Source organism: Pyrgilauda ruficollis, unplaced genomic scaffold (genome assembly GCF_017590135.1).
Source record: "Pyrgilauda ruficollis isolate IOZ18807 unplaced genomic scaffold, ASM1759013v1 scaffold3, whole genome shotgun sequence".
NCBI lineage: Eukaryota > Metazoa > Chordata > Aves > Passeriformes > Passeridae > Pyrgilauda > Pyrgilauda ruficollis.
Window position 1 is genome coordinate 9233032 of NW_024524377.1, and position 11925 is coordinate 9244956.

The following is an 11925-nucleotide window of genomic DNA, read 5'->3' on the forward strand; positions in this document are numbered from 1 at the left end:
AAAGACAACTGAACAAGAACAAAACACTCCTCTACTGCTACACAAGTGATTCAACACCCAATTTTTCATGTCAGAAACAGGCTTCTTAGACTTTCAGAGACATGAAGTTACTCCAGAGAGAAGAAATTACTTGCCTACAGTCACACCAAGCCAATGGCAAGGCAAAAGTGGTCCCTTGCATTGCAACTCTGCTTAACCACAAAACACCCTAGAGAGGAAGAGATTTATTTCTACAGTTTCCTGTTTTTCAACAGAAGCACCACCACAGGGGTTCCTGCCAGGAATAGTCATTAGCAGAAACACTCTGGTGCCTAAAAGCACCAGATACAACAAGTGCATTGTGCAAGATGTCATCCCCTCACCTAGTGAGAGACAGGCATTGGAGCAGCGGGCTTGCAGTCCGGGAAGACGGCAGAAAGGTGGGATGGGAAGTGCTAGTCCCTTCCAAAGGCACAGAAGCAATGACTCTGTTATATTCATTATGCAGGCCAGACTTTCTTTATCAGTGTATATTAGCCAAGAAATGCAACTAATTTGTGTAAGTCTCCCATTTCTCACAGGTTATTTGACCACCTCCTTCCATGCAGAGTAGCAGCTATCAGGGCAAGGATGTATTGACAAGATTTCTTTTTGATCCATCAGATAACAACCATGAAAACCTCTTGAGGCTGACCGTGAGTAAACTGAGCGAACAGGGATGCAGTGTCCCATGCCTCTGAAATCTCAGCATGAGATTAGCCTCCTTGAGAGGCACTGAATCCGGGAGGCTCTTAAGTGCATATAAGACGATTCCTACTGAACACCTCCACAGACTCCATGCAGTGGGCATGACTGCATAGACAGGCGCAGGTCCCACCAGTGCCAAGCCCTGACCTGCCTGGCACAAGCCAAATCCCGCCTGGAAACAGGAGCAAGGGGAGCGCAGCACCGCCCGTGCTGGCCCCCGCCGGGGCAGGGCCCGGCTACTTACCCAGCCGCCAGCACGCGTCTGAGGGGGCGGTGTGCCGGCACAGCACATCCCTCTGCCTTCACCCAGGAAAAGCACCCCCCTACCCGTGCCTTCCCGACACCAGTGGGATTGGTACATCTTCTTGCCTGCGTTCTCACAGTTGGCATTCTGCTGAGCAGAACAAGTCCCAGGACTCCCGAGGCCACGAGGCCCGCATGCCGCACGCTGCCCGTGCGAACCCTCCCACGCCAGAGCCGGCAGTCGGCCCTCAGCGCGTTCTTCCATAGCTGGGAAAGCGCCTGGGACCACGCTGGGCTGAGAAACACCAGTCTGGAAGGGACAAAAGCCCACGTTACTGAGTGAGGAAGGGGAAGGGAGCACATATACAAAACACAGAACAACACTGAGGGCTTTTCTGAGTGCCCTCCTCTCCTCCCAGCTGCTGGCAGGCCGGCGGGGCTCCCAGGCTGAGGGAATCTATCTGGTTGTTCTTCGACCACCGACTGCCCTTGGATGTGCCCTCGCAGCCGCGGTGCGGGTGTTTCCCAGCCCGGCTGTGCCCCCTCAGCCGTGCCCAGGAGGTGGCGCCGGACCCTCGGCCATGGCCACCCTGCCGCCGGCACCTGCGGCCCGCGGGGCTACGGCACACGGGGAAAGGCGCTCTGCTCCCGGCCTGGCCCTGGCTTGTCCCCGGCCTGCGGGGGACGGGAACGTCCAGAGCAGCGCTCCCCTTCCACGGGAACACGGGGCTCGGGAACGGGAGTGAATGGTGTCACCCCGGCAGGGAAGCATCAGGTTTTGTCAGGGCAGCCTGCAGCGGGCAGGTTGAACAGAGGCCTGAGGAGAGCGGGACATTTGCTGCTGAAGAAGTTTTGGAGCAGCAGCAGGGAGCAGCCCAGGACCCCGCGGGTCCAGGACCTGCGGCCAGGAGGATGTTTATCTTTGCTCTGGGCCGGGCTCTCTGCACTTTCCCTGCCGCTCTCATCAGTCGTCACTACCTTCAAATCTTTAAATGGCCGCTGAGCCATTGCAAAACAGCTTCCGTGCCAACCTGGTGCTGTCAGGCTGGGTCAGGAGCTCTGTGGGGGTGACTGTGGGATGAGGTGCTTGCAGCAGATCTTGGGATTGCAGGAGATATTTCCCTCTTACAAGCAACAAAAATGCAGAGTAAAATCATAGAACCATTAAGGCTGGGAAGGACTTCTAAGGTCACCAAGTGCAGCTGTTAACCCAGCCCCACTGAATCATGTCCCAAAATGACACATCCAGACGCCTTTTGAACACTTCCAGGGATGTGATTTCACCTCTTTCCTGAGCAGCCTGTTCCAATGCCTGACCACCCTTTCAGTGAAGAAATTGTCCCCAATATCCAACCTAAACCTCCCCTGGAACAACACAAGGCCTTTTTCTCTGGTCCTGTCACTTCTTACTTGAGAGAAGAAACCTACCCCCACCTGGTTACAACCTCCCTTCAGGTTGTTTGCAGAGAACAGGAAGGTTCCCTGGGAGCCTCTTTCTCTCCAGGCTAAAGTTAGGGGTTTTTACATGTCTGTTTCTTTTGAATGTGTTTTTCTTTCAAGGCTTCTGTTGGAAAGGCAGTCCTTGGGATTCATGTCAATCTCTGGTGGAACTTCAGGATTTACTCTCATCTCACCCATATGTAGACACACATGTGTAAATCAACAACAAGTTCTAATTTCTCAGCAGTGGCAAACAACATCACAAGATGAACTGAAGCATCAAGAGTGCTTTTAAAAAGGAAGTTGGAGATCCCAAACATGGCATTCTTCAAATACAACAAACTTTGAGCAACTAACTCCTGAGTCTGGCATCTGGCCCTAAATGCCAAGGCTTGTTATCCCCACTGGAAGAGCAAGGCAGGGGAAGGTCCTTGAGTAGGAATTGATGAGAGGCAGGGTAGGAAAGCTTACAGTCATGGCTCAGTGTGACCTGACAAGGAACTGAGCTCAGCGCATATGGGCACATGCAGCTGCCATCTGAGTGTTTGTACAGCTGTTTCCAGAGTTCCCCCAGGGAAAACATGTTTCAAAAGACTCCACTCTTATTTGTCTTTCTTTTTTCTGTCACTGCCAGCAGTCCTGTTCTAGGTGCCCAGTTCTCAGTGTCTTGGATAGAGGATCTGCTGGCACCCAAGAAAACATTAAGAAATCCATCAGTAAAAGGTCTTGCTCTGGACTGCTCCATGGGCTAACTGTGGGAAGCCCTGTGAGCTCTCTGAGTTCTAATCAACACCAATACCAGCTCTCATGGGGGCTGCTTCCCTCCCAAGCCCCAGAGGTTCTGTCACTCTCAGTCTGAGGCTGTGGAAAAATGGTCTGCCTTCCCTGGCAAGCTGTGGCTGCACAAAAAGAACAGCATGCAGCATGTAAAAATAACAGATTTGAGAAAATTGTGGGAAGAGACCCCAAACCAAATAGCTTCAGATTTCCTTGCAAACCACAAGTCCAGAGAGTCAAACTATTCCCGAACACAGCACCATCTCTTGTCTTGCACACAAATGCCACAAACTGCTCCCCCAGTACCATGTGCCAAAACACCAGTTTTAAGGAAAGTTATATATGCATGTCATCAGTATTTGACTATACCTCTTTGGGAAAAAAACAAGCTCCTGGAAATTTCTGTATCTGGAGGAACTGAAGCTTAAGCAAAGGTTTGCCTAGAGAGGGTACAAATCAAAGTTGGGAGGCAGTCTGGTCAAATACGTTGACCTATTCAGCATGCCAGGTTTAGGCTTTTGGAAAGCTACCAGCACATGCAATACAAAAACGTTTACCAGTTGGGGTGTCCTCTAATTGCAACTAAAAAAGAAAAAGAAAATCTGAGGAATAGCTCTAGCTCAACCCATGTCCAGGCACCAAAACCTCCAGGAGAAGGGGTGCTCCCAGTGCCTTTACTCTCTTCCCACTGACAGTCCAGCTGTGCTAGTGCACAGGGATGAACAGTCCTGCTGGTAATCAGTAGAAGAGTGAAGTGCAGAAAGACCAAAACACACCAGTCATTCAAAATAAGCTGAGAACAGGGACTGTGGACGTCATTGTGCATTTATTAAATCCTCCTGGAAATTAATTTTCCATGCCCTGAAGAAAGCCACTTGGATATTTGTAAATTCAAGTTGTCATTTTAATCAGATGGAAGTCAGTTAGAATTTCACAAATAATTTAAATAATAGTCAGAATTTAAAATCCATGTTCCTCCTCAAGGGCGTTTAAAGCCATTGTAAATGAAAAATGAAATTTATCAACCATTTCTCCCTTGCGCTGAACAAATGGCCTTCACTGAACAACTGCTGCATAAGAGTTGTCTTTATCTTGCTGAAGCTGAGACCAGAACCTACAGCACCAAATGCTCTTTCTTCAGAGTGTATCTCAGCACACACACACACACAAAGGAGAGTTAACAGCAGGCCTTGCTGACACAGGAGTTTATCTTAACACAGCTAATGCATTACCAGCTAATTCCTGGAAGCTGAAAGCAGCCAGGTCTCAGACCCTGCTCACACGTGTTGCTTGTGATAAGAAGCCACACTTTTGTATTTCTGCATCTGTTTGTTAGCGTCACTGAACAGGTAAGCTGCTTTACTGCTAAAGGTGCCCTTACCATCTCGTTTCCTCCCAGCCCCATGTCAGCCTGCTACTCCAAGGAGTTATTTTGGCACTGCTGGTTGCTAGTAAACAGCCATCACACTCTAGTGTGAGGGAGGCTGCACCGTGGCTGGGGATACATAAATTTTACACTGTCCATACAGGGCCTCACAACTAAATACTTAATTGTATCATACCCTGAAAGCCCAGATAAAGTCATTTGAGAAAGCAGTGCTCTAATTTCCAGTTGTTTTGTTGTTCAAGAACTGGAAATGTTAAAAGCAGGAACAAGGTTCTAGTCAGAAAAATGTCTCTCTGCAAATTGCCAGAGATACACAATTAGTACTAAACTGTCATTAACCCTGGATACATCTTTACAAAGCAGAGTATAAAGTAATCTGAAATTGTGTCCTTGCCAGTTTCATCAGAACTTGCCTTTTCAATACGAAGACATCAATTGTTTGAAACAGCTCCTAATGAGTCATTTTGGGCCGCACATAAATTGTTTCTGCCTCAAGGGATTTGAGTGTCAGAAGCAATAGCAGCAATGATATATTCCTGGTTTGCTTTTTATCACTGATTTTGTGATGTCTCTGTCTAAATCCAGACAGATCCAGGCCTGGGATATCATTTTGGCAGGGTGACCCACGATCAGAGTTAAGATGTTTCTGCACCTTTCAACACCACCTTGAGCTTTAACACAGCCAGATCATTTCCTTCAGGACAAATTGGGAGCAATACTTGCTTATTGCTGGGGTGGGTTAGTCAGCTCAGCCTCGCCTAATCCTACTCACCCACCCTTTGTTTGTGACTCAAACATTTACACTTTATGATTTTTCTTTCCTCATGGGCAGTAGTGCTGGAGGCTGGGAGACCATGCCGCTGGGTGGGTTATGTCCTGACAGGACTGTGAGCTTGGATGTGTGACTAACTCAGACCCAGAGGGAAAAGGGCTACCAGGTGTGGTTCCCAAGGCTTCTCTCCCTTCTAAGATGGTCTTTATGCTTCGAAACTGGCACCTTTTTTGGAAGGCTGGGCCTCATTCCTTTGTCAGAAGAGACATAGTAATGACATAAAATACTCTTGCATCAACTCAAACAATACAGAATAGCTACAGGAAAAGTAGAGTGAGAGACTTGTGGCATAAATACTCCCTTGCATGAGAAGGGAGGAGGAAAGCTCATGCTAGCATGGTAGAAAATAAACTTGTGAGGCCAAGTGGCCTGATTTCACTGGAACTGGGCTTGTGGCAGTCTGGGAACACTGTAGTAGCACAACAAGCTGATTGGGTGTTAAATTATGTGGCTCTGTCACCTGAGCAGAGTCCAGCAGTGAGGATCCCTGCTGTTGAGCCACTGCATTACCTGGAACAGTCACCTCACTTTATTGTGGGATGACCAAACTGTTTCCCTCCCTGATGAGCACCCTGCCAGTATCCCTGTAAACTGGAAAACTGTGAGAAGTGCCAAGGCAAGCAAGCTTGAAATTACAGTTTTCATTTAGCTTGGAAAACAAATTTACCATTTGTACAGCCCATCCTTCTTGTCAAAGAAGCGTAAGGTGAAGAAAACACAGCTGTGAGGCAGTCTCTTGCAGCTGAGCATCTCTTATCAGGAGGTCTCTGTGTGGTGTGAGCTGCTGATAAGACCCAGGAGACTCACAGCTACCACACAGCAGGGAGCACAGTTTGTAGCCTCAGCACTTCCAGCAACAAATGCACCTGCTTGGGTGTTGCTCTCAAAGTCCCAGAAAGCGTCAGATCAATCCATTCATTGTCTTCACACACATCCCACGGACACTGTCTGTTTGTCAGCCTCCCATCACAGAGCTGCTCCCACTGAACAGCAGCTGAAGTTACCTGGCAGCAATCATTCTCCTGTACAGCACAGACAATCTCACATGTATTTTTGTTGGGTTTAGGGAGATTTGTGCGGCATGAGCATGTACTGTGCCGACAGTGGAGGTGATTTGGATCAAAGGCTCTGATGTAACATGGTAGATTCTTTGGCTCACTGAGCTCACCTCTACAGAATTATAAATATAGGCAACACATTGTTAAAATTTTAACAAGTTTCTCTCTTGGGGCCCTCAGTTATTCACCTGTGAGTAGCTGTTGTTTCATCACCAGGAGGGAGTCAAATGGAAAGTACAAAGGCAGGGATGGGTTCTAATCTTTTAGTAGTCAGTTTGTTTTACAAATTAAAGGGGATAAAAAGTCCCCACTAAGCTCAGTATACTCCTTCCAGGTGGTAGTTTCTAAAATGTAGTCATTGTGGAAAGAACTTCTTACATAGTTTAACGGTCTTGCATCCTCAGTTAAACATAGCCACCGCCACTGATCATCACTGTCCTTGACAAATGCCTTGTTGGTAAAGGCTACTAGGAAAAGTCTGGCTTGTAAGGGGAGAAAGAGCTCAAAAAAGGGAGTAACACAGGTGTAGCTGATAATCTGCATGGAGTTTTCCCCACCTGCATTCAGGTCACATTTGGCAAACATTTTTGATGACCAGCATTTCTAACAAAAGCAGTTTGAAAATGTTAGCTAAATGTCAGCTTTCACACGAGGGGAAAAAAAAAAAGAAAAGAAACCAGAAAAAAAACCCAAAAACCCAGGTCATCATGCAGCATGGGAGTGGAAGTTATTCCACACTGTGGTGGGAGAGGATCATAATAAGGCACACAAACATTTCCAGCAGAATCACTGAAGGACAGATAATTCCAAAATAGTTTGTTGTGCCCTCATTGCAGCATGCTGGCACAAACATGTTTTTATTTGAAGGGAGAATCTCAATCAGACACTGGCCTTTAAAACAGCCTTAGCTTTTTGGAACAATTCACAGTGGTAAATTTTTTTATTACTACTATAAACATTTGGATCAAAACTCTGGTAAAAGCCTAAATCTTTTCATAAATTGTTAATGTGCAGAGTCAGGTGTAAAAAAGGTAATTGGATAAGGGATGAGTTGGTATTTTCATGCTGCAACCTGCTCCCATGTCTCTCTGAGGGCTGTATGTGAGGATGCCCATGAGTAGTTATTCCAAAAGCTGTAGCAATGAAAAGGCACAAGGAAAAATGGGGTTCTGTAGAGCTTATTGGAAATTCAGCACATCTCAGAAAAGGTACATTCAGTTAGGAGAGCTCAAGTTTAGTTCTGCTGGTTGCTAAAAGGAAGCCATTGTGCAACTGTTTTGCAAGAGCACTGAAACTGGTAGAACAAGATACACAGCATGTGGAAGTGAAACTAAAGATATTAAAGAAGAGTTTAGGTTGCTGTTGGGTCTTCTTTAATTAACTTTTTAAGACACTCCACTTTTCTTTAAACTTAAACAGCATGAAGAAGGCCTCATCTCTTAGACGGAGCAAGTAATCCTCTGTCATGCGTAAGCCCTTAGGAGAACAAGCCAGGCTGCTCAGCACATGGGAGATGAGAGATGGAGAACAGGTTCTGTAACAAGGGCCCCTGTTCAAAGCCAGTCAAGAGAGGTCTCAGCAGCTAACTCACCAGGTTTGTGTTGTACATCAACAAAGCCTTCTCTGTTGAATGAAAGACTCCTTCATCTTTGCTTCTAACCTCCATTCCTTCCTGACCACAGCAGAGGGATTTGCTTTGAGAGAAGGAAAATTTGAGAACATACTCATTTCTTCTATGGATTCAGAAAACCACAGAAACAACTAGAGCCCAAGCCTTTGCTGTTCCCAGCAGATGTGGCACTTTACACAAACCTTGTACGAGAAGTTGGGATTTCTGTTTTGGAGCTGAGTAGTTCTCCATGACAACACAAGCCTTGACCTCTGACTCTGCCCTTCAGGAGCTTTTCTCCATCGAGACAATCTGCAAGTGGGGAAATAAACCCCACAGTAACAGATGCTTTAGGGACTTCTATTACTTCAGCCCACTTCAATGCATATATCTGGTAAGCAAGGAGCTGCTGCCTTGGGATGCTACTGCTAACCAGTTAACAACCAGGAAAAGCAGCTACTCTAGTTTCATTGAACTGGGCAGAGTAATAGCTGAGACACAGAAGTCTCTCTATTCCCCCGCAGATGTGGATGACTACTTATATCATATTTGAGGTCTAAACTGTGAAAGACATTATCATTTCTCGCTTTTTTCTCCTCATTTCAGCACGTCTTCACCTTCTTATTGCATTTCCCCTACATCAATCAAAGCAGCAGGAATATATACTTTAACAATGTTCAAAACTCTTTTTCCTCATTCTTCTTTTTACATGTCCTCAAAAAGCTGGTCTGAAACCCATATGTATCAAGACTGTCCTTAGCACCTTATGTGGTTGGCTGAATGACCTCAAAAAGTGGTGAGAGAAGGAATTCACATGTACTGCAAGCATTTAGCCTAGCAACCATTATGACCCAAGTTATGTTCTCTTTCTTCCTCTGAGCTTCTTCATTTCTGTCAGTCCAGTTTATGCAACCTCATCTCTTCTGTTTAAGGAGGATTCGACCATCTGTTTGGCTGTGCTCAGAAACCTTCCTGTAGAAATTCTAAAGAAAATGAAAAGTGTTGGCCAGAAATTATATGATTTTTGTGGATCAACGTCTTGAGTACCAAATCAAACTTATTATCTGAGATGATCTGTTCATATTTGGTTCCCCAGAAATCAGTCAAGAAAAACCCAACAAATAATTCTTCTTAAAAATACTGTGGTTCTGTTGTTAAGGTGATGCACTCTCTGTTAGCACAGAAGTGACTTAGTCAAGTCCTTTAATCTGAAAAATTATTATACCCTGCTTTCAGAAAACCCCAAGTATATGCCAATCCCAGTGTTTATCATGGGATACCATGGTGCCAGAGCTATCCTGAAGAGATGGTCTCAGCCTGTCCACATGCCCCAGGGCAGGATTCATGAAAAACAAGAGGACAGGGTTCTTAAAAGAATTGGAAGCTGCCAGGCAAGGTAGGTACAATTGGTAAACACACATAATCCCTATTTCAGGAATTAACGGGGGGTGAATACTGCAACCTTGAAGTAGTTACCAGACAAACTGTGCTTGTACCAGGTGCCATGCAGAGAGAAGGGGCAGATGGACTGTGGCTGCAGTGGTCCTTAGCATTGAAGACTAAAAAATTCTCAAGTTTTCAGCTGCATTGGGAAGGTATTTTTCAATATAAGTGATAAGCAGCTATTCTTCAAATCCAAAACATACACAATAGTTTCATTATAAAGTCACAGAAAAATATATAATGCCTCAAAATAGTATTCAAATATACCTGCTGCTTAGAGATACACACGCAAGTGCTTTAAATCTCTGGATGTAAAGACAAAATAACTGAAAGAAATAAGATAGAGCCAGATATATTTCAAGTCATTTTGAAAGAGGTACTCAGAGGTTGTAGGAATAGTGGTCATGGAACTTACAGCTGTTACTGTTTTTATTACTTTCTAGTTAAATTGATATCACATGAATAAAACTGGTTTTAAGGGAGAATAGAATTTCTAAATCAGGGTCAAAAAAAAAAAAGAAAATTGCTTGAAAATCTCAATGCAATGCCCTTCTCACTCATGCCATTTGGGAAAAACCTGCAGTAGGAGATATGGAGGCTCAGCACTGCTCAGGGCACACAACCCCAGCCTTAGGGGAGGAAATGCCCCTTGCAAGTCACAAATTACACCCTTGCCAAGTCCTCTGCACGAGAAGAGGCTGCACAAGCTCCTTAGCTCACCTGCTGATGTTTGACAGGTACATGGATAAGGGGGGAGCCAATCACATATGTTTGGGATAGAAATGGCATGCAGAGGTTTATTCTTTAATGCATTTACATGTTATCCTTTTCCCCTTATCTCTCCAAGAACTGTTACAGAATCTTATCCACATTATTTAAAGGGAAGTAAAGTCCCATTACTAAAAGGGAAGCTTTCCTGCATTATCACAGTTGTAGCATTTGACAAAATGCCTGACTAGCCACTAACCACTCTGTACTACATACTGTACAAAAGCTTCAATAACATTCTTCCCTTCCTAGAAAGCTTTCAACCCAAAGATCAAATCCTAAAGATAGCACAGGCTTAGTTACAGTCCTGAGACCCAGGAACCTGGAAATCTGCTTTACTCCCTGAGCTATATTTAAGCACCTGTATACACGTGAGCACAGTTATAGACAGACTGCACTCAACAGTTTTATCACTGAAGAAGTGATTACAACTCATGAATACATGTGCTCTGCATGATTTAGATTGTAGCATGGTCAGTGCTTCCACACATCTGCTCATTCTGTACACCCTGGATGCCCTGTTATTCAGGAAAAACAGCAGCATTATGGCTGGAATTAGAATTTAGCATCATCCTAAGGGAAGACTTTGATGCAAATGAACCACTGGGGCATAGGGAAGGCAAAGAGAAGACATTTCAGCTCAGGACACTGCATTATCACAGACCCCTTTATTTAGCACACAGGGCTGCTCCTTAGTGCTAAGGTGCAACATCTCAGCTCCTCACACTGCCCTGGCTGACTTTATCAGCAGCACATCCCAAGAGCCAGGTACTCTGCTACAGTTCCCACACCAACAGCTAGGATCTATGAGAGACCTCAATCCTCTTTCCCTCAAGAGTTTCCAATGTCTTACAGGGGTTATTACATAGCATCCTTCCTCAAGGTTGAGCATTAGCCCTTTTCTAACACCGCTCACCTATGAGTTTTTCCCCTTGATTACAAACACAAGAACATTTTTCTTCTTACAATACCAACTTTAGGAAGACAGAAGATTAACGAGCTGTGACCTGGTGCAGAGCACAAGGTCTGGAAGCATCAGAAAGTAGCATTTCCCATATTTCATTTCATTTCCCATATTTCACTGGGCTGATAGAGCAGAGTTCAGAGAATAAGCTCCTCTAGTACCATCTATTGTATACATTTACTGAGTGTGCAGTTTTTTCCATGTGTGCACATTCAGGCTGACATATGGGATTCAATCCTCAGAGTTTAAACACAGAGCTGTGATCTAACCACTGCAATCCAGCAAAGGAGACTTCTGTGCAAGACTGAACAGACTTATCTTGTCAGAACTCACCCTACAGACATTTGCTACTGTTACAAAACTCTTAAGTGGTAAATTACAGGATGAAATTTAGAGTCTGATCCTCAATTCTTTAAGGCTTGAAGTATAATTTCATATATGAAAAAAGACCTTTTCTCGTCTAATATGGTATTAGTTCCCACTGGCACTTGGATGTAATCTGTAATAAACATTCAGTTGCATCACCATAAACTTTTGGCAAGCTCTTACTAAGGGTCACCTCAGTGGAACAAAAGCAACAAACATTTCAGTCTTGTAGACAGGTTAGAGAGTCCTTACTAGCTACTATTTCACTGCTTTATTTCTTCACCTGATCCCTTCACTGGCATGACTACTTTA